The sequence below is a fragment of the Xenopus tropicalis genome, chromosome 2 (assembly GCF_000004195.4).
Source record: "Xenopus tropicalis strain Nigerian chromosome 2, UCB_Xtro_10.0, whole genome shotgun sequence".
NCBI lineage: Eukaryota > Metazoa > Chordata > Amphibia > Anura > Pipidae > Xenopus > Xenopus tropicalis.
The window spans coordinates 88,457,485-88,481,038 of NC_030678.2; the positions used below are offsets into that span (position 1 = coordinate 88,457,485).

Below are 23,554 nucleotides of genomic sequence, written 5' to 3' on the forward strand. Positions count from 1 at the left end.
CAGGTTTCCCGATAATGAATCCCATATCTATATGTATATTTTAGATATATCCCTTTGATATCACAGATTTGTATTACAGATTGTTATGAGTAGAAGTTGGATTATATCCACATGCTGTATAGTATTTAGAAAAAATAAGTGAATTAGGCTATGGTGTAACGATTTCCATTTTATTAGAGCAGGTCTATAAAAAGAATCATTTTGCTTGGCTACTAAGGAACCAATACTATTTTGTCAAAAATCATCCTTCCTAAACACTGCTGCCCCCTTTAGGCACAGGGGATGTAGTCCATCCACAAATATTTTCCTGAGTGACACCTTGAACCTGGGGAAGTGGTGGTTAATGGCATATTTCATGGAAAAGATTAGACATGTTGACACTGTTGTTGCAAGCTGAAGTTGTTTCCCATAGGACACAGCATGGTTTTATCTTTGAAAGGCAGGCATTGATTGGAAATACGAAAATTACACAGTGCTAAAAATATATTTAGTTGGGCTTATCTCTCTATCCGTATGAATAGGATAGTTTAATGCAATTGTGTCACACTGACCCTGTAAGATTTCCAGCTGTCACAAAAGTCTCCCACCTGAATTCTACCTTAGAGATAACATTGACTGCAATACTTTGCAGCACTCATAAAGCATTAAGTGCAGCCCACAAAATAAGAAAAGAAAAACAGGAGTAAAAAAAAATGCCACACATATGGTTTCATCCACTTATATCTAGTAGGAAATACTGATAATATTGCATACTTGACTGGATTCTTGGAAACAAGATTATTTATAAGAAACTCCGTATGCCCTTCAATGCCTTTCACATTTACATTTATTCTAAAATTATTTTCTTTCCATGGTTCCTTTTTCAGACCACTTGCAAACTCGTGTTCCTTATATATTATTACAACGTGGAAGGAGAAGGGAACCATGAGGGCTATTCATTAAGATGGCACAGTAGCAACCAATCAGCACCTAGCTTAGTGAACTAACAAAAACATGATTACTTGTTTGCTATTGATTATGTACATTGGTGCAAATATTCAACTGTTCAAATGTACAAGTCTCTTTTTAGATGGAAGTTCCAATTCCTCTCTGTCACTAATGAAAATATTCTGGGCCTTGCTCAGGATGTGCTACATACATCTTTATATATTTGACCTGAACTACAACTGAAATGGCAGATACATACTGTATACTCTAAACAAAATTCAATAGGGTTGATTCACTAAGGTGCGTTAAAACGGGCGCTATTTATAGCATGCGTTAAAAATGTTATCGCGTCTTATTCACAATTCACTAAAAGGATACTTCAGTTAATTTAGATGCAATGCTGTTTGCGTTATTTAAGTCGCGGTATTTGACGCAATGCGCGCTAATTAACGCAGCACGCACAAACTGTCACCAAGTGTGAAAAACCGCACGCCATATTAGCCATACACGCCATTACTTTCGGAAATCTACTGTTCTAAAAATGACTATTTCCCTGCAAACTGGAACTGCAAACTCTAGGGCCAACACATACTTGAATAAATCACACTGCAAAGTCCATATTGTGTTGCCAAAAGCTCATGAACTGTACTTTTCTATAATTACCGCCTGTCCCAAGTAGGTGTTAATTTTCGCATAGACTAATGCAATATTTAGGGCATCCAAGTGTTTGTGAATTATGCGTTAGTATTATTTCTGCGTGAAAATTAACGGAATGCGTTAAAATTAGCGCATTCGGTTGCACGCTATTTAACGCACGCGATATGCGACTTAACGCATGCGATAATACTTTAGCGAATCGCGCATTTTTTTTTGCTTTAATTTTAGCGCAAAAAACCATGCGATAATGCTTATCGACCTTTAGTGAATCAACCCTAATATATCAAATCCTAAAAATGTTCCATCTACATTCTATAGCAATGGATTTTCTATTTGCATTCCCTGCCAGGAGAAACTGCCCTGCGCAATCTCTATGCTTTTAAAAGAAGCCTGCATCACTTAAAAGCAACAAAATGAAGCCCAACATATTTGGGACTGGAAATTTTAATTACAGGAAGATAATGATGATTTATCCAAACTGAAAAGGAAATATAATTTCTTATATAGGAGTTTTGATACGGGCTCACCGAATTAAAAATATAAGGGTAGCATATGTAGAAACAAATGTACATTATTAAAAGCAACATATCATTGTCTCCCAGCAGCCAGCAGGCTCTGATTGCATATCACAGGGTGACTATTTTTTTAACATGCTGTAAGTAATGGATCTGAAATTTCCATCCACTTTTATTAGCTGTGAAAACCATGATATATGCTATATGTCAGCCAACAAACCTAACCATAAATTGAGGTGAAGAAAAAAACACCCTAAATATTTCTGTAATAACCTCACAAATAATAAATATAACCTCTGATTGCCAGGAAAAATATAGGATGAGCAATTTTTCAAGTGAATCTCTGATTGCCTAGAAAAGACTATTATAGTCAGGAGCTTATACAGGACTAGTAGCATGGCTCTGTAATTTACATCAACCACTGTATTTGTTCCAGTCAGTTTATTATACTGGATTCCTTTATTTTGATGTTTTGGGAATCAAGTTTCTTAGAATGTCCCTGCACCAATTTTTGGACTGATTAGCTGGAGGTCCAATGGGAAGACTCATGCATCTGAAGGATGTTTCTTTTGCCATACAGGTTTCATAGACTTCTGAGTTTGACCATCATTTATACATAATTTGGTTCAGGAATCAAATTGTCAGTCCATTATATAAGTTGTATAAATATTGGACAGTACTAAGTGTTATAAAACAAAATGAAAAGTGGTGGTCTTAACTCCATTCCATAGCTGTTTAAAAGCATCAAGTAAGTGTACATGGTGAAGGCATCAGAAACTGCATAGCCAATGAAGTAGCATTTTCCTAATCAAATTCTATTTATAGACACATGCTGGAATCATCCCCAGGACACATCAAATGCACAATAAATGAAGTGACGCCGAGCTCTAAATTAGCATTGGGCTTCTGTCCTGCACCTGTATTTATCACAATGAATGTGTAAACTAAGTGACCTAATATCTTCCACTTTAGTGGCCATCTATTTTATGAGCAAACTGCCTTTAAAACATTACACTTTAACAAGAGCGCTTGGCAGAACACCAGTACAAGGACACCTGGCAATAAAGGGAAGGATTGGAAAATATTCTAGGTCTGCATAGAAGTGGACTTTGGTGGAGGATCCAAGACAACAACTGAATGTGCAAATGAAGACGTCTTTGTATGGAAAAGTGAATGTATTAATAAAACACCTAGAACATAAACATTTGATTGTACCAGTGGTATAAGGATACATGTATGTACCACACGGAATTCTTAAAAGTACATTCATCATTTAGTAGCATTTTTTACCAAACGTCCTAAACAAAATCCATCACATCCCCCACTGCATGCTGGACAAGTTTTATGAAAAGACACACAGTTAATGATATTTGCAGGTGCACTAAGCTAAATGCAGTTTCGAGCACAATCACAATGCTTATTTCCCACTATGCACCATCTTTCCCCAGAGCTGACCCTGGCACAATTGCATCTCATCTCCAAAAATGAACGCATTTTGACCCAAATCTTATGTAATTGCATGGAAGTATGCCTGGTGTCATTTCCCCAGTGCAAGTGATGCCTGCACTGGACCTATTGACGATGGGTGCAAAAGGGAACCCCGGTGCTACCACCTGGTGAGGAGGTGGCAGTAGCTTCAGGGTTCCCCTGCGTCAATAGGTGCAACAGAGATTTATTCAGAATGGAAGGCAGCAAGGACTCAGTGGTGCTAAGCGCAACTATATGGAAGTACAAAGAACGCATTTTTATGCAAGTACCTTTAATGAGAATTTAACTCTCACCTTACTGCAGGAAAAAGAGAGGAAATGCTTATACTTAAAACCGACCCCTATAATGTCAGTAAGTGCTAAATGGTTTGTCATTTCTTGGAGAGGCTTCATTCACGAGTTATTGTGCCTATTTAAGCTCTTTGTAAGTGGTTTTTGCATCCTTGGATGAACTGTTTATTCAATACCTCTATAAGGGTATATTATTGTTGTTGTATTGGTTGCGATTCTGAAAAATATGGCAATATTCATTGACAATAAAAGACACCATTTTGAATTGTGCAATATATTGAAGTCTTTAAAAAAAGGAATAATTCATCAATGTTTTTTTTAACAAAATTATAATATATATAACCACTGCTTTCAGTGTGTCCATTCACATTAAATCAAGTTGAGTCTAACATAATAATTAACTCCAAGGTCAATTAATTTAGAATATACATTTTCACATTACGGTAAATTAATTGCCACATACAGACTCACATTAAGTGAATTATGTTCAACATACAAATTCCTGTAAAATAAACTGGCTTATTAGATGTAGGAGAGCTCATGGTTTGAAATAAAAAGTAATGCAGTAATAAGTAGTAAATGAAGTCATTTCTGCAAAGCTGTAGAAATGAATTATTACATGGATCGATAGAGGCCAGCAGCCACAATTTGCACAAAAATAAAGTTGTAGCTTCCATACTGGTGGAGCAAAATTTAATGAGGAATATAGCGCACAGTTTGCACTAAGTTCAACGTCTACTGCAGAGAGAATAGAAGGGCAGCTTTCTTCTATAGACGCTGCAGTTAAGTCTTCTTCATCTGTAACATTTTCAAGATCAATTATTTATAGTTGCACCTATAAAATGTCTTCAGCTCTTGACAGAGACTTGGCCATCTATCAAAAGGTACAGTTGTACAAAGTTTAATGTAATATCTATTGTACAAGTATAACTGCAATAACTGTCTTAGACTGGAGTCTCGAAGCACTGGAAATTAGGATCTGCTAAAAACTGCTGGTTCTTGCACAGAATTAAAGTATAAGAGAAAGATTTCCTAACTTTGTATCATTTTTTAAAGGGAGTTTAGGCCCTATACATGAAGCACTTGTGCACTATGTTGCACCTTATCTTGGATTAAAAATTGCCCATGTCCTGCCCTTCCCTTTGCCATTATGAATACAGTGCTGCTAAATGCAAGTAGCTCTGTATTCAAAGAAAGGCTCAGCTCCTTTAGCTCAATTCTAAGGGCACAATGAGTTACACTTTGAGCACAAACCATGGGGCACGGTGCATTTTGCACATTTTTCCACATTTTGCACATTTTTTGCATTCTGTGTTTAGTAAATAAGGCCTTTGGTGTCCTAACTTATTGTGCAGCCTTGGAATAATACTTTACATGCACTCCTATAGCAATCTATGCAGTTTATATTTTTTATTAGTATACATATGTAAAAAAAAGTGTCTCTAGTATATCACTATAATGTAAGTTTCCTAGAGCAAAGATGCAACAGCTCTTGTCTCAGTAATTAGAGTTATGTATTATTCACATACTAAAATATAAATGTACACAAAAAACTAAAGGTATAATTCCACTGTTACATAAATGCATTGGAAGTATTGCCCATGTTTTACAAATGTATTCATTTCAAAATGCAGAATTCTCCTTACCAAGCACCTTGGCCATCTGCCTGCTGCTTCTGCATACATACTGAGAATTTCCTGCCAATGATGCAGTATTCAGGGGTCAGAATAATCCCGCTCTGCAAATACTTTAGTAACATTTATAGAAATACAAATAACTTCTGACCCGGCTTACAACAGTATGTGCACTCTTTCTTCTTATAAGAAAGGAAAACGCTCATTCTTAAGGTTATTGAGGGTTCATGATCTAATATTAAAAAAAGATTTATTCCAGCTCCCTTTCCAAAAGCCATCACGTCAATACAACTTTTCCTTGAATCTCATTCTATAAAACAGAGGAAAATAGTTATGCTCCTTTGATCTATGAGATTTCAGTTGTGGATGGAGAAGTTTTAAAGGTCGTTTGTATGTGATCCCATTTATTAAAGCTGCGCCCATATTCTTTGTGATTGGGACTAGTCACTTCTCTACATAAGGCAGTATAGAACTATGCTTTCTAAATATTTACTTTGAATTATTATGAGATTTTATTCCTTCAAACCCACAGGCTGTGTACAAACATAACAGCCTAGGAATATATACTTCTAGAAAGGGATAACAGTCCTGGGATTCTTTGCCAGTAAACTTCAATATTCACAATCCAATTACATTTGTAGAAAGTGAAGGCACAAAGTGCTGGCTTTGTGTCCTGCAATAAAACATGCCCATGCATGTACAAATATATCTTTGCATGCAATAGCATTCGTATTCTACAATAAAATCTATCTCTGAGATAAAGCATATTTTAAGGTAAAATAATGTAACAATAATTTAAAACCAATATCTAGTAAAGATCAAGGGCCCCTGCTTTAAAGCTTACAATATTAACAGATTAAATTATGTTGGTTTTATTGAATTTTATTTTAATTTAGTTGCAAAAAGCGATAACATTGGATATTGAAAGGCTGAATATGATGATGATACACTGAACATTGTGGTTGGAAATACTTTTATATAAAACTACAAAAGGGAACCCTTTATTAACTGACTTCAAGAAGGACAGTGACACTGCCAATGTTGAGTGATACAGTAGGTCTGGGGTTGACGAGTAAAGGAAAGCAAAGAAATGTCTTTAACAGCTGACTAGCTCCTGGGTGGCTTAAGAAGAGACCCAAATTCTGTCATCCATGACTAAAAGCCTCTGTACCAGATACTGTATTATGTGCCATACCTTGTACCATACATGCAGTTTAATTGGCTCCTTATAAAACTGCCAATAGTGACAGGGACCTTAGAATGTAAGCTGGGACAGTGACTGATGCAGGGACAGATGTACTATATGTACTAATTCTGTTAAAACTCAGGGGAAAGGAGAACTGAGGCTGTTTTATCTCTCTTTGGAATTTATTTAATTGACTTTTTGGGGAGAGCAAAGTGTAACACCTCCTTCTGAAATTAAGCACTCAGCGGATCTGGATTCAGAAGAGGTGGCATATGGTTGCCTTCTGGAATGCCCCCTATGTTGGCCATCATTCAAAAGGCACAAATAAGCCATGTTGTTACTGCCTTCCAATAGCAGGTGTTGTGCTCTGCTCTGTATATTTAATTCAGTGCCATATGCAGAGTACTGTATACACTGCCAATTACATACACACAAGTGCTCAGTTGATGACACCCATAAGGCTTTAGCACTTGTGCCTGTAAGACTTATTGATAAGAGATAGAGACTGATCAACAAGACCTCCAGAAAGAGAGACAAAGAGAGACAGCAAGTTAAAGGAAGGTAGATGACCAGCTCACTCAACATGAAAATAACACAGTATTCCTTTTCTAATTGTAGGGCATCTCCTGTATCATTTTCAGGTTAAAATTAAAAATTAAATCATAGACAAATAGATAAAGCTTCCTATGTTCTGCAGAGCCGACATGATCAGCATTCTATTGGCTAACTGTCCTTCTGGACACAAACCATTTTGATATCTACAATATATTACATTGGCAAGGAAAACGATATTACACAAGGATACTATGTTAGATGAGCAATAAACCATTTGGGGGATGTCCAATCCATATTCAGCCTTTAAAAAGGTGACCTTTGCAGTGCTGTGTGAAGTCTAACACTATAAAAACTGCATGCCAACATTGCCTTTTACATTACATTACATTAACATTTATTTATAAAGCGCCAACATATTCCGCAGCGCTGTACAATAAGTGGGTTACATACATTGGACATACAGAGTAACATATAAAGCAATCAATAACCGATACAAGAGGTGAAGAGGGCCCTGCCCTAAAGAGTTTACAATCTACAAGGAGAAAGGGTTGAGACACAAGGTGCCTTCCTTTAAGGTATGTCCAGCATACTTGATAGCTGAGCAGATTGGAAACAATGCTCTTAAATGTACATTGGTGTTTAAATGTTCTATTACTTCAGATGTGGAAGGAGATTTCCCCTTAATGTAAGCAGCTTTTAAACATACATTAAATCAGGTTTGAACGATTTTAAAGCGATTTGTAAACACAATCTACTAAAAGCAGTATCTGTTGGCCCTTGCTATTTTCATCACTGTTCATTCTGATTACATGTACCAGCTTTCCTTCAGTTGCCTTTCCATGTTCCTAAAATGTACATTACATGTAAAAAGGAGAAACATAGCAAGGGTTATAGCAAACTATGGGCTATAGTGGTTTCTGTGTTACAGCTAATAAACTTATTACTGCAGCAGGTGCATTTTTAGGCATTTATTTTTTTTTAGGGATAAATGTGAAATTATCCATGTAGAATTCAACACATATAAAATACACAGTGTAAAGTGCAAAATATCAAAGCCAATTGCTTTTGTTTTACCCACAATGTAGTGAGTTTTTTCCAGAATTCCACTGTAATAGCAGACACACTCTAAATAGTGTGCATTACAACTTCCGATGCAATTACGAATTAGCATCCCTAGTGTGCCCCCCATGTGCAAACAACAAGCATTCAGTACACTAGGGGGCACATTTACCAAATCACGAACGCTCGGAGCGTTCATTCGATTAACCAAAGCAGTCGGAACCAGCCCATCAGAACCAGCCCATCAGAACCAGGTGTAAGCTATAAGGATATTGAAGTAGAAGAATATGTTTGTGACCTTGCCATAGCATGTAAAGAAGCCTTAATGAATCTATATTTGCTTTTTACCTAAACTGAAAACTAATTAACATTTTACCAAATACATTTTTTAAAATGTAATAAATACTTACAAAAATGTATATTGTTGGGTGGCAACGGTTTAAATGAATCTGTTCTTATACAGTTTATAATTTACAGCCACTTATAGTTTTTAATGGATGACCTGTGGCTACACCGTTGATTTTATTGGTAGAGTGTTTGTATGATAGCAATTTACATCAGGCATCTAAAAAGGAATAAAAAAAACTGACACCAGAAAAATTGTTGCCGTGTATTGATTGTAGATTAAATGGGGCTCATTTACAAAAAAAGAGAAAGAAAGTAGCCCATTTGTTCATACTTTGCACTATGACTTGTGTGTATATTGTGCCCTGAGATGCAGCTTTCTGTGTAGTAGTGAATCCCAGGTTTGTGTCCCATACAGAACATGCAAGTTGGGAAGTACTGAGTGTACCAGTGTCAGATGTGCACCTTGAACTAGTTTTCAATCCACTGCAAGGTTCAGAGCACAGAGATGCCAACCTGGATCCAAAGCGATAGATGATGATTCCATGCATTTCAGTGGAGTGTGTAAGTTATATAAATTACTGACAGCAGGAGGCTGACTTGTTACTTGTGGAAGACCAGGGGAGAAGGGACTCCCAACAAATACAGGGAGTTTACATGTTTGAGGGCACAGCTTGCAACTTCTAGTAGTACAAGCACAAGTGCCCCCTGAATAGGCCCAGCAACACCGGATGCTCTTTTGTAAGCAAGCATACCAATGTGGTGCAGCATCTTGGCCAAAAATGCAGAATACTTGCTATATATGAAGACTGCACCAAACTTGTAACCTGCAGTCATTTTATAAATCAGTCCTGTGTTGAAATGGTTGTTGCTGTTCTGCATCAGCTAACTGGAATTGCCAGATATTTGCATTTAAATAAAAGCACATTAAATAACGAGTGCAGATTTCCCTTTATACAAGATTACAAAAAGGTCATGCAAGGAAGCAGTTAAATGAGTACAGCCGAACTAAATTACTTGTATTTGTAAGTGTCTCTAGTTAAAGCGATACTGACTCTCTGAGGTAGGTGCTATATTATTTATTGCTACTATAGCCCACAGCATGACTGAATAATCCTTTTATCTTTTTTGAATCAAGTGTTCTTAAGCACTTCCTTGCTATCCAAGATAGCATTCATACTTGAACCCCTGATGTATTTGGTCCCTTTAATGCTCTGAGTGCTGACATAGGTATAGAGTGCCTTTAGTAGTATTTATATGTATGCTTGGACACAGGAAGAGCACATTAATCAGGCCATTCTAGTGTAAGAGTCTTCTGTGTATATCTATCATAGTTTATAGCCATGAGATCATCACTTCAGTGTCCAATGAAACAGTCTTTTCACAAGACCTGAGTTCCTTGCACCAACGCACAATATTGAATCTTTTCTTCCTGTCATTTATATGGTCTCAAGATTGAAGGCTGACCCCTTAATTAAATTAAACATGTAAGATTACACTATATTTTAAATTAAATATGCACCACCTTGCTTGCTGAAGGGTTATTTGCTTCCTGGAATTCTCTGACTTTTACTTCGCATTTGATGTTCCTTTTTAAAATACAATGTGTAGTTTGGATACATCACATTAGTTACTTAATTGTCAGATTCCTCCTGTTTTCAGGAAGATTCAATTTGTATAATAAAAGACAATGTTATTCTAAGTAATTTCCACTATATATTCAATTACAAATGTCAGTGATTTTAAAGCTACTGATTAGTGATGGGGGAAATAATTTGCCAGGTATGGATTCATAGGGAATTTCCACGTTTTGCCATTGGCGTTTTTTTTTTTTCGCCAGATGGGAGCCAAAATTTGCTTTGGAAAAATTTGGTGCAACATTTTCGCTGATTCACGAATTTTTCTCCAAAACAGGACAGATTCGCTCATCACTACTACTGATTTATAAAAGTATTGGCTCCTGCCAATTTGTCTGCTTATTAATATTATCTGCATTGCTGGTTCTAACTCATGAAACAGCATAACAGAGGACAGCTGATTAACAGATTTGGAAGAGAACTGACCTTTGCTCCATTGTTTCAAGAATCAGAACCAGAGAACACAAAGTAGAAAAAAAAACCTGCCTGGTTCTATTGTTAAAAAATTATTTCCATATACTGGGCATTTAGCTTCAGTTCTTTTCTTGTGTTTTAATTAGTGATTCTAGTGGGTAAGCGGATATCTTATTTATAAGGAAGCATCCCTTTCACTTCATCTCCTTATTGATGTTCAATAAAACATGGGCATAGGAAGCCTTATTAACAAGCCTTATTAACCTGCACATTTTTGATCATTACTATGAGCTGCAATGCTGCCTCCACTTCTAAGGAAACCATATATTGTTTTACTCTGTGGGAAAACCTTTGCTGTGTTAAAAATCTTAACTTCTTAAATTTACAGTAAGCAGGCAGTTCACTGTAAAAAATAAATCTGCAACTTGAAGCCAGCTAGGTAGTGAGCATGTACACAAATACACTCCTAAAATGACTGTGCCTGAATAATGTACTGGGGCAGTTACTAGCAGCATATTCCTGCACTGTAATGCTGAGCCATAGCTTTAGGACTTCCAGTTTAAAAGAGAGAGCAGATGATACGCAATAAGGTACCATGATCCCCTAAGGCATCCTTAGCCAGTGATCAAAGATCACTGGGACTGAGAGTCTGGTGGATTACAGACTTTTAATTTGCTGAACTCTCAGGATAATTCTTGGTCTGCTACATTAGGCAAAAAGCCAAGGACTGCTGAAAAAAATCCATGTACAATGCAAGTGAATTTTCATAGCTTCTGCAGAAGAAAACATTTTGTTGACAACATGGATGCTACACATCTCCCCTCATCTCCTCCATATATCAAACAGATCAATGTATTGATAGTCACATCTGACAGGAAGTGCTTGAGGTCTGTAATGTAAGGTGGGGGTGGAGGGAATAGAAGTTCATGTCAAATACCTTCAGCAGGAAGAAGCTTGGGGTAATTTCCTCTACATCTTGTTGTATTAGCATGCTTTTTAGAATTGATTTTGCAAAGTAAGATATGTCAAACTCCATTAACTCTTGTACTGCTTCTATACTTAAGTATTTTCAGAAAAGCTGTGGAACACAATTTGTCTTTCTATACTTTGTTTGCTGGACATAATCATGTGCATATATGTTTTATATAGGTTTTTTTTTTTGTCAAATTCCAAGCTAAAACCTGGGTAATGTATATTAAAATGTGAGTGAAACAATTAAAATTTCATGATTGATAGCATTACTCCAAAAATGCCCTCTATTCTGGTGCATGAAAGAGACACTTGATAATAAAAGACTGGATTATTTTTGTGCCTAATGCTTAAAGGGGGCATAAACCCCCAAAACAACATTACGCCACCCAAAATGTTTCTGGACTACAATGACAACATTCTTAGTGATGAGTAAAATCTTTTGCCAGGTTTCGCTGCAAAAAAATGAACATGTACTCCAATGGGTGCAAAAAAAAAAGTTGGAAGGTCAAAAAAATTTGCAGTATGGAAACTGAAAAAAAGCCCATTGACTCCAGAACATTTCTCAAAGATTTGTTGTTTCATTTTTCACCAAAGCAAAACAGGACAGATTTGCTTATCACTATTCTTCAACATATTATTGTTTTAAAAATGACTGAGCTAGAGTCCAGAACCACAGCATTTTTAAAGAAACACTAAATCCAACCATAAAGGTGTCCCCCTGCTTTCCCTAATCCCTCTCTACAGAAGTTGGCGAAAAACTTAATTACACATGCAAGAAAATTCACCAATGAGAATTCAACTAACCAAAGTCTTAATTATATTATATTAATTATATTATACAGTCCAGGCCTTATGGCTAAGATGCCATAGAAAGGCACTATTTATTTGTTCTGTGGGGACTGTTTGGGACTCTGTGTACTTGAAATGCCAAGGGCTATTTTAAATGCCAGGGCCTATTTTAAATCCAAGTCCGTGCCTGAATGTAAGTTACTAATGAGAATGCATATTACTGTATGTGCACTATGTCAGTCATCTGGCTCTTATCATACATATAGAGATTACAGATCAGAAGGCAAGGCACCAGTGGTGCCAGAAGGTAAATAGTTGCTGTATCTATAGTTGCTGTTTTACAATATGGGCTGTATAACAGCCTCAATACCTTGTAAGAATCATTTTATGTGCATCTTGCACATTCATATTTTATGCTTTTATAGAGTGTACCTATACAAAGAGTGAACAGTAGAACAAAATGAAAGAAATAGTTCAGAGGCTTTCCAAAAATGTGCTACACTATTAAATTATATATACTGTATTTCCCTATAGAGGGAATCAAGTTATTTCCCATACTCACTAGTGTGTAACAGAAAATGCAGAAGGAATAGCTGTACACATGTTCTGTAAAGTGCTATATTATTAGAGGATATATTATCATGTAACTACTCCTCTATATGCTACTCTGTGTTTGATATTTAAGACAATAAAATTCAATTCTACCTACACAATTTGGAATATGTGCCTTTCTAATCCAAATACATTCGCAGAAATAACATTGCAGACCCCCTCCGTTCATCAAATTCATAGGGACATGTGACTCTCTGATTTACAATCTCCTTCTAAGAAGATCAATATGTCTGTTCCATCCACCTTACTCTCGGCTCCAATTTTCAAGGGCCACTTGCAGCAAAAGAAAATCCATGTGACTAGTCCCAGATGTGATCTTCCTTAACTATTTTATGCTCAACACTTTTGTTGTTATTTCTACTTTTTATTGTCTATAATATCTAACATATATATATTCCAGTCTCTTATTTAAGCTGCTGCCTGATTGCTACTGTAATTTGCACCTTAGCAACCAGATAGCATCTGAATACCAAAATAGTGAGCAGCTGAACAAAAAACTAAATACAGTTTTGTGGAAACTGTGTTGGGTAATATCACCCACCTGGAAGTGCTGTTCAGTTTGGTCACACAAATGTAAGGTCAGCTAGCACTAATATCTGGCTAACAATCTTTTGGGATGTTGACTAGACATCCCTCTTCCTCAGTCTGTCTGTACTCAGTATAACCTGGAATTCATCAACATAACACATGGTTTCATTCAGAGCAGCAAACGTGTTGTAACTTTAGTGAGTATTCGCATATTACTGAAATAGTACTCCAGCCTAGTCTGCATTGAATGGACAGCTCAGGAAAGCAACAAACCCACCTCTCCAAATGGATTGTTCTCAGTTTGCCATCTGCCATTTCTGAAAAAAAATCTGGTCTTGTACTTAGAAATAATAACCTGCAAAACTTTGGCAAACTTAGACAAAAGATAGATATCCCACTTATTTTTTCTCTATTTGCATTTTGCTCCTAGCAAGCAAAGGAAAAAATAGGTGTTTGTCTCCTCTTCCCACAGTGTTTGAGCTGAGCTGGCAAATGCTAATAGGCTCTATTGCTTTCAAGTCTTAAAACCAATTAGCGGTATATTAAGCTAGACTTGCTGGGAGCCAATTTAAGTAATAAAAATCTTTTTGTGTTTGCGTGTGTGTGTCTAAAAACGAGAGGCTGGTATCCAAGTCGCACAGCCTCATGGGATTGTGATTATCTGTAGTCATTATAAAACTCCAGTATCTGTCTGGACATTATGGATACAAGAAGTTGTTATGTGCCCCTGGCGCCTGCTTTGCCCTAGCACATTAAAATACAATAAATACTAAATTACTGGTGTTCCATGAAAATCCTACAATAAAAGAACGCAGGGGATTAAAAGGGCAGATCATGTCCCATGTTGCTGTTGTTTAAAAGAGCTCTTTTTCAGTAAAGAGAACAAGTAGCATCAACTAGCATTTCTAGCTTTTTCTTTAATGGGGCTATAATAAAAAGGATACAGGAGCAAGCCTGTGGATACATTTTCCAATCAGTACTATTGAAACCTTAAGCACTAAATGTTATTTGAAGGAGGCTGTTTAATATAGAATCAATTAAATATCTACTTTTTCTGCTTAAATGTAGAACTTAGATTGGGGTTAAAAAACACTACAATAAAATGACAGTAAAAATTGTCTGTCCCTCTATATGTGAGGGGCCTATTAAACATTAAACTAATATATGGTTTGTGTGGGCTTCTATTTCTTTCTCTCAGTCTCTAATCAAAGAACTGTAACAAGGTTATATGCAAAAAGGCAAGATTTTCTTTACTCCTGTAACCCAAAGCAGTCAAGCAACACTGAGCTTTACTGAATTATGGCATTAATAATAATAAAAAATTGCTGTGAGCCATGATTTGAATAAGCTTGTGCCCAGTCATAAAGGAGACACACTAGGACACATCTAGGGGAGTATTTATTAACACTGGAGACAAACATCACCAGTGATGTTTCCCATAACAACCAACCAGATATTTGCTTTTGTTTTCTAAGGGCTCTGGTACACGGGGAGATTAGTCGCCCGCGGCAAAACTCCCTGCTCGCGGGCGACTAATCTCCCCGAGTTGCCTTCCCTCTGCCATCCCACCGGCGAACATGTAAGTCGCCGGCGGGATGGCAGACGCGGCGGGGCGATTTCGGGAAATCGCCGAAAAAGACTCGCGAGTCAGATTCACTCATTACCGTTTGTGGCACCTTGCACAAAATTAAACCCCCAGCAAAGGGTGCAAAGTGCAGTGTTGTCGGCAACAAGGCAGTTCTGCACTTAAGCAAGTCTTTATGGACACAATGCTGGTGAATGCTTGCAGAAGCTTGTCAAGGAAAGATGAATGCATTAAACGCAGGGTATTTCTACAAAGTCGAACCAAGCATACGTGAACACATTTGGAATCCGAGCAGTTGGCAAATCCTTTTGATATCAGTTATATTTTGAGCACAGAGATTATAATTTTTCACAAAGGTTTATAGATTTGTATGAACTCTCTCATGTGGCTTTTGACAGTGTCACACTCATCTGTGCAGCTCACCTGTTCGAATAGGACAAACCCACCGCTGTGGTATGGGGATAGGCTGGGTACCTAGTGCAATAACAACATAGAAGCAGTCTGCAATACACTAATTAACTCCCTACTTAAATGTAACCACTGTATTTAGCCAAACCGAATCCAAACCCTAAAGATTTGACTGAACTTAAATCCTGCAAAAAGTATTGGGAAGCCATCAAATTCAGGATTAAAACCAGGTCAAAGCTGGCTACAATCTGTCATTTTGTAGTGCATACTTAGAGGTTGATAGAAAAACAAAGTAGTAGTTATACTAAAAACGGTATTTTGTGTGCTTATATAAAGGCATAATAGCCTTGCCGGTGCCCCATCTGGTTGAATGACCTAGTGATGAAAGGGCTGGCTCGATACCAGTGGTTTCAGGTTGCAGCTTGGGCATCCAAATGAGGTTCAGATAGGCCTATTATCATCCACAGTGAACAGAAACTGTGTGCTGCAACTGGTGTCCCATTCCTGTCCGTTGGTAGGATAGTGTGGCGCTTGGCCCATCCCTATCTGACATCATCTTTGACATTTCCATTGGGTATAAAATTCCCTTTTTGGTGTTGGTCTGGGGAATTCCTGACACATGCATCACTAGACTGTTTCCAGGCTATAGCTTCTAATTGTCACAATTTAGTTGGGAGAACCCAATTTGTGAACCTACAAAAGGGTGTGACTTATGAGATTTGGAAGGTTTTGATTAGGAATATGGACTTTACTGGGATGAATCAAGGTGTGAGCTAAAATATTACAATTTGCAATTATGGAATGTTAAGTAATAGGTTGTGCACTAAATATCTGGACCATTATACAGACTGCAGTGTGTTGTGGGCTATAATATTAAACACAGGGTGACTGCATTAACAGCTGCAGGCCTAGTACGGTACTTACTACCTACCTTTGGGGTCACGGCTAGCTCTGCCTTATGATTTTATGCTTTCTTGTGCCTGGGAGTATATTAAATGACCCCTATGGAGTTTTGGCCTTCGAGGGAAGCTGATTACTGCAGTATTGTGTAAATGGTACAAATAGTCAGAACCAGCAAAGCAGGGAATGACAAGGACCGGTCAAATACTGTTTTCTAAAAAAATAATATTTAAAAATAACTTTGAAATAATAAAAATGCCTAATGTATATTATAAAGGTACTTGGATGAATCTGCTTTCATTATGCAATATGTTGTATCTGAATTTACTACCCCTTTAAATTCTTTTGCATACACTTGTTTTAATCTATTAATCAGACATACTGTTGGATTCATGTGGGCACTGCCACACGGCTCCTGTCCTGATTGAATAAAGGCTGGCTAAAATTTAGGAAGTTATAGATAACAGTATGAGGTGTCTATGCATGCTCTCAAGTGCTTTCGATCAGTTGGATAATTAAAGCTATTCACTGGAGTCCTTGCTTCTTGGCAAATGCAAGACAGCTATCCGACAGGACTTGTTATCTGGGTTTTAAAGCTTATTTGTCAGAGCAAAAAGAAGAAAGTGTGCTAGAGGACTGGGAACTATTTATTCTTTCGCTCTGCGTATTCAAAGCAAGAGCATGCTGCCCTAGTAGCACAAAAGGTCTGACTTACTGAGCACTATTCAATTTACTGTACAAGGATCCTATCAGCTTATTGAACTCTGTCCACAGTGACAAGAGCAAGGGAGCTTGCTTAATTATTCTCTGACAAATCCAATGGTTTTTTTTACCAATGCCGATCTAGAGCAATTTCTCCATATTTGTCAACACACCTTAAAAAATCATGGTAACCATTACAATGTAAGGTTCACTAAGCTGACACCTTATCATATGCTGCTGCAGCTCAACATACAAGATCATTTTACTGTTCAACTAGGAATTTAACTAATTGTTGTAAAACAATTAGTTTCATGTACCCACAAACACAAAATGCTGATATAGAACATCCATAGGTAATTGATTACTCAGTTAGGCACCAAAGCTTACTATTGTAACAATATCCCAATCTGCATAGATTGCTACAGTATATCCACACATTGGAACATCCAGTGGTTCAGCAATCAAGCCAAATAGCACATTTGAAAGATTCAGTTCTTAATAGGATGGGCCATGGCAGATGACCTGCCTAAGGTGTGCTGTCAGAAATAAAATATTTTAAAAAAAAAAAAGTATATTTTGGGTAAAAACTGGCAAATTGAAACAAATTGCTTATATTAAGCCAAAACTTGTCAAGTCCAATTACAAACATATATGATATTAAGAAACTGGCAAGGCAAGACTGCCCACTGTCTCCAGGGATATTTGTTTTACATGTGTGATATACAAAGTTGTATATAGATTCAATGTTTCAACTTATATGTGGACTATATATAGTTGTTGAAAGCAGTCAATGTATTATCTTTATTACAGTTTTATTTTTGCTTACATAAAGCTTATTTCTTGTTAATCACATGACACATTGCATCTTTGTTGTGATGTAAAAGTAGTCTGGTTCCATTTCAAGGCATTGGTTTCTCCACATATGTCTACTGTTCCTGCAAGGTCACACTGTCTGCCTACATTACTTAGAGTGGGGGCCGGGGGAGAGCAGGTTTGTGCAGTTTAAGTACAATTAATTAGCAGTGCAGGAAACATAAAAATGATAATACAAAATAAGCATCAACATGTAAAGAATGTATTTGACCATAGTTATGGAACTAAAAAAAGTACAGTGTTTAAGCTGATGTGAAAGGCTAAAAGGGATTAATGAAAAAGAAATCTGTCATGATAATTTCTAGGGTCATAACTATAAACTACTGGACCCAAGAGCAGCATTTGCATGTGCTATTTTACCATTTCCCAAATGCACCATAGTTAGCACTTTAGCACCTGTAATTGCATTTGACATTCATGGGAAAGTAGAGATTGCATCTACAAAAAAAGAAGAGTTCAACTTCATAGACTGGATAACAGCTTCAAGGGGTGGTTCACCTTTAAGTTAACTAGTATATTAGTATATATTAGTATATTAAAGAATGTCTATTCTTAGCAAATTTTTTAGATGGTCTTCTCTTTTTATTTTGTAGTTTTTTTAATTATTTGCCTTCTTCTGACTCTTTCCAGCATTCAAATTGGGGTCACATATTGTTATTGTTACTTTTTATTACTTGTCTGTTTTTTGAGGATCTCTATTATTCATATTCTATTCTTGTAACCAATAACTACCTTGTTGCTGTGGTAATCAGCCCCTGGCAACCAGATAGCTAGGCCAGTGCCTATTTTTTTGTCACATGACTAATTTTCCAACGGCTAATTTCTTTGTCTGTTTCACAAAATAATCCTCCAATGGTGAAACATAGAAATTCACCGCGAATTCAAACAAAAATGGGCTCATCGCTACCAGTCCTGTATTATTTAGGGTGAAATATATTAAATGCGAGTCCAAAGTAGTCACACATTTAAAACAGTGATTGACTGAATTACAACTTAAACCAGTGCGTGGATTAGATGCATCATTAGTCCCATTAGTAACATTTCAAGCTTATTGTCCTTTTCCTCAGGTAAGTAACACAGTGGGAGGTAGCAATGTAACAAGTTAACTGAAAAAGAGCTTTAATGACTTAATAATCAAATGGTTCCATTTTTTTTTAATTCTAAAATGTCACCCTTTACATACCCATGAGATTCACTTGAATGCCAAAAGTGCCCACAGGCATTATTATGGACTGCAAAATCACAGATAAAAGATGAAAGCAAAGTCATGCTTAAACAAAAAACTATTGTTATTATAATATCTGGCAAAAAGAGGAAAAACTTCACTCCAAGAAAACATTAATATATATTTATTGACAAGTGTTACAACATGACTTTTTATTAAACCTCACTAAGCAGAACTGCCTTTTAAATATCACAGATTCCAGGGTTAGTGAGACAGACAGAGCACATTTGTCACAGCTGCTACATACAGCTACAGTACGTAATGCCAGAATACAAACTGCCATAGCCGAAAAGGCAAAAAAAAAAATCCAACATTCATTGCCCTCCAAATGTCCTTCCCTCTCTTGATAAAAGCAAATCATGGAATAGAGGGAAACTCATAAAACAGAGCAGAGCAGATTAGAGAGAAGCAAACTCATTACAGGCAGTGCTATTTAAATAGATTTGTAAATTGATATTGTTGAAATAAATGTTGGAAGGATATATAAAGATGTACCTGTTGCTGGGAGTCTCTGTAAAGATTCTGCAAACTGTGTTTGCAAATTAAACTTTTTACTAAATATACTATACTACTTATTTAATATATACTTATTTATAGCATTCTGTCATTATTAATACTGTAAAAAAAAAACCCTCTCACAATAAACAATCTTGGGAGCATGACTGTGTAGCCGAAAGGGAGGTCTCTGTTATTTTGCTCATATGTTATGGGCTTGTGCAGACAAGAGCATCCAAACCTGAAGAAGCCTATAAACAGAGCTTGAATTTCTGTACTAGGAAAAATTTAAAGACAAAATAAATAAAAAGAAAAAACACATTTGAGTGACCTAGGACCCCCCTAGTATTCTTTAAGCATGTGCCTTTGAGAAAGACCTCCTAGGTGGGTCACATTTGGGTTCTCCTTTCCCCTTTTAAATCAAAAGGGATGAGGAGACCACCATGTAACTATGCAAATACTTTAAAGCAGAAGCCAGGATAATAACCCTGCTCTACACTGATGAGCTCCAAGAAGGGCAAAACCAGTTTATATTTGGAAATCTGACCAGCTATTTTCCTGGTTTCTGCTTTAGAAACCCAGTGGGTGAGCTTTAGCATATAGGATAAACCCATGTAAGAGATTTTCTTGGAGATCTTTGGGATTAGTTCCCAGAATTCCTTGTGTTCTTTCCCCTTTTGTGATTTAAAATAAAGCAAGCTGTATTTTGTCATACAGTGAAATGCCCTGTTCCTCTTGTCTTTTAGTTATTATGCTATGGGGACTTGCAGGTAACATCCAACCTTATGATTGATATTTCTGGTGTGCCAACCTCGCACATGTGCATTATTCCCTGCTTACATATACTATACAATATACATTATCCCCCAATTTAACATATACTATCCCACAATTTAAAAAAAGACCACACAGCTAAAATGATTAAAACAGTTCGCATTGACGTTTACCTTGCTGGTTTAAAGGGGTTGTAATGCCTCCATAAATCCGTCCCACCACTCCCCTAACTCTCTAACCTTGATGAAAATGCTGCTTACCATCACTATATACACCATCTTGGTTTTATCTTACATACATTATTTACATTACATTATGTAATTTTGGCTTCATGATATTATACTGCAATCAAACAGTGGACAACATACTGCTGTTTAGTTGGTCAGTGATGGAAATCTCTGTTTAAAGCTTACAGCTCCAGTTGCAACAAAGAACATGGATCCAGATTTACACAGATCAGGTGGGATTCTCCCTAGAGGATTACTTTGCATGGAGAGCTGAGGAAAGGTTTTATTGAGCAATATTGTTTAAGAATGCAACCCTGATGTTAAGCTTTAGTTCTCAGAATGAATCCGATGAGAAAAATTTGGTTAGTTTAGTTGGGCAAAGCAATTACGGCCCCTTTAAACCTCAAAGAAAAATGCTAGAAATCAAGATTGCCTACTTTGTGAGCGAGTGTAAAAAAGATAGGAATTCTTATTTGCTGATATATTCTGAATTGCTAACAACTGCACTCATTGCCATATGTCTTTTACTAGAAACCTTACAAACAAAGATTCTGCAAATAAAGATTAAATAAACCACATTCACTATTCCATCTAATAAGCAGTGTAGATCTTGAAAGGGTAATGTCAGATCCCATTATTTGCGGAAAGGTGCCCAAATTTCTCATTTATCCCTTGAAATGTCTTCCAACGTCATTGCTGAGCATTCCACTCCCTTCCTAGCAGTGACTGCATTTACATTCATAATCTCCTGATCATGCTTCACAGAGCATGCATTTAATCTCAGTCCTCCTCCCATGCCAGTGTCTGCCCATCTTTTTTGTTTTACTTTTTTTTTTTTTAAAATTTTATACTTTATGAAGAGACAGTTTTCTTGCTGAAGTCATTAGCAGAATGAACTCTTTATTCTGTTCTTCCAAACAGATGCTGTGATGAGGGACAAATGATGCATCAATAGTCATCTGGCTCAGTGCATTCTATGATGTTTTAGGGAAGGACAGTAAAAAAAGCAGGGGCAGATTTAAAAAAAAAAAAAAAAAATTGTTTTCAATTGTTTGTACCAAGGACAAAAACTTGAGCAACCAAGGTAACATTTTCAGTGTTCCCTTATGTACTATTCATTCTCTATTCAGTCACAGAAAAGGTTTTGAAAATGCATTAGCATTAGTAATTGTCCTGATTTTCTATTGTGCCTAGACATTAAGAGCTGCTGCCATTTCATTATATATTTTTGAATCTGTCACTAAAGCTTTATTTACAGGCAAAGCTCCCCTTTACCACTGCCCACAATAGGGGAGACAAAACCAAACGCTAGAAAGAAAAAAATATTGGGCCTTTACAGATAATCAAGTTACAGTATGAAGCTACCTTCTAGCAAAGGCAATAAAGAGTAATTGGCTAGATTCAATTCAATCAGAAAAACTCATCTTATAGCTTATCTCATGAAAACCTCAATGAGATCTATGGGGAAATCAGTAAATGAATTAGGAGATACATTTTTCTCATAAAATCAAATCTGACCTAGAACTGAATACATATCATGCCTGATATGGACATCACTTCAAAAATGGAGCAGAATTTATTGTGTTCTCTGGCATAAGAAACAGTAAAGGTGGCCAACCTTTACTCTTTTGGCGACCTCTCCAAACAAGCGAATCTTGCAGTGTATGCCCAGCTTAAGACTGCACATGCCAGACAGGGGTATACTGTTACTACTGAGACAGCAGGATCACAAAGGGGCTAGTTGGTGTCCTGGTTGACTATAAACTACTGCTTTCCCTGAGCAGGGAAAAGGACCAAGAATGAATTTTGCCCTTGGTTTCTCACTTCTAGTTCAATCACCAGTGCCAAATATTAAAATATCATGTGATCGATGTTGGCAATAATCAGTTAATGAGTAAAACTATCAATAATATGACACTTAAACACCAAGGCAGATGACTAGTGATGAGCAAAGTTTTTTGCCTGGTATGGATTTGCAGAGAATTTTTCAAATTTCACTCAACAACAATTTTTGTATTTCTCTACTGGGAAAGTAGCCAAGAAAAATGTTGCCATGAAAAAACACCAGCAGATAAAAAAGGCCCATCGACTTCAATGCATTTCGCTCATCACTACCGATGACCCCTAAATCAAATATGTCCAACCTGCCTGCTGTAGCAACAACTCACACTAGCTTCTAGCAGATAAAGTGCAATAGCAGCATTATTGCTGCAGAAAAAAGTCATTAAATCCATATTATTAAATGATAATAAACCTAATGTTAATATTTACCAAAGATATTTTCTATCTAAGCCCTCTATTCTATGCCCTAAAAGAAGCCCTGAAGAAGAAGCCACTGAATCACATTCCACCTGCCAAGCATTACAAAGAAGAACGGATTCCTATGTGCGGTATCATTCTGTAGGGCATATTTGTTCCTGTAGAATCCAAAAGAATGTTACAGGCACTTAAAAGTTAAAGCAACAATCCAGTGTGTAGGCACGTAGAGAGCTGCAAATTCAATTGCGCATAGAGTGTGTAGCTCATTTCAATAGATGGCAAATACGTTCATAGAATAGCTAGATTGTGCTAATTACTGAAATTGGCAGGAAGGTACTCACTGTTCTAGTACGTCCTACATAACAATCAACATTTGTTTCTGCCTTGCGTGGCCCACTGGCAAAACAGCTCAAGGCTATATCTGTTTATGTAGTAAGAAAACTATGTACTCACTGTAACCAAAATAAGCACAATGTGAAGGATATAGTAGTTTTTTTT

The 23,554-nt window shown here is 36.7% G+C and overlaps 1 protein-coding gene across 1 annotated transcript in view; it reads right to left on the reverse strand.

The window, feature by feature from the left end:
- Positions 1-23,554, reverse strand: part of csmd2 (CUB and Sushi multiple domains 2) — a 554,847-nt gene that overhangs the window by 377,337 nt on the left and 153,956 nt on the right. The gene's annotated exons all lie outside the window — the stretch shown is intronic.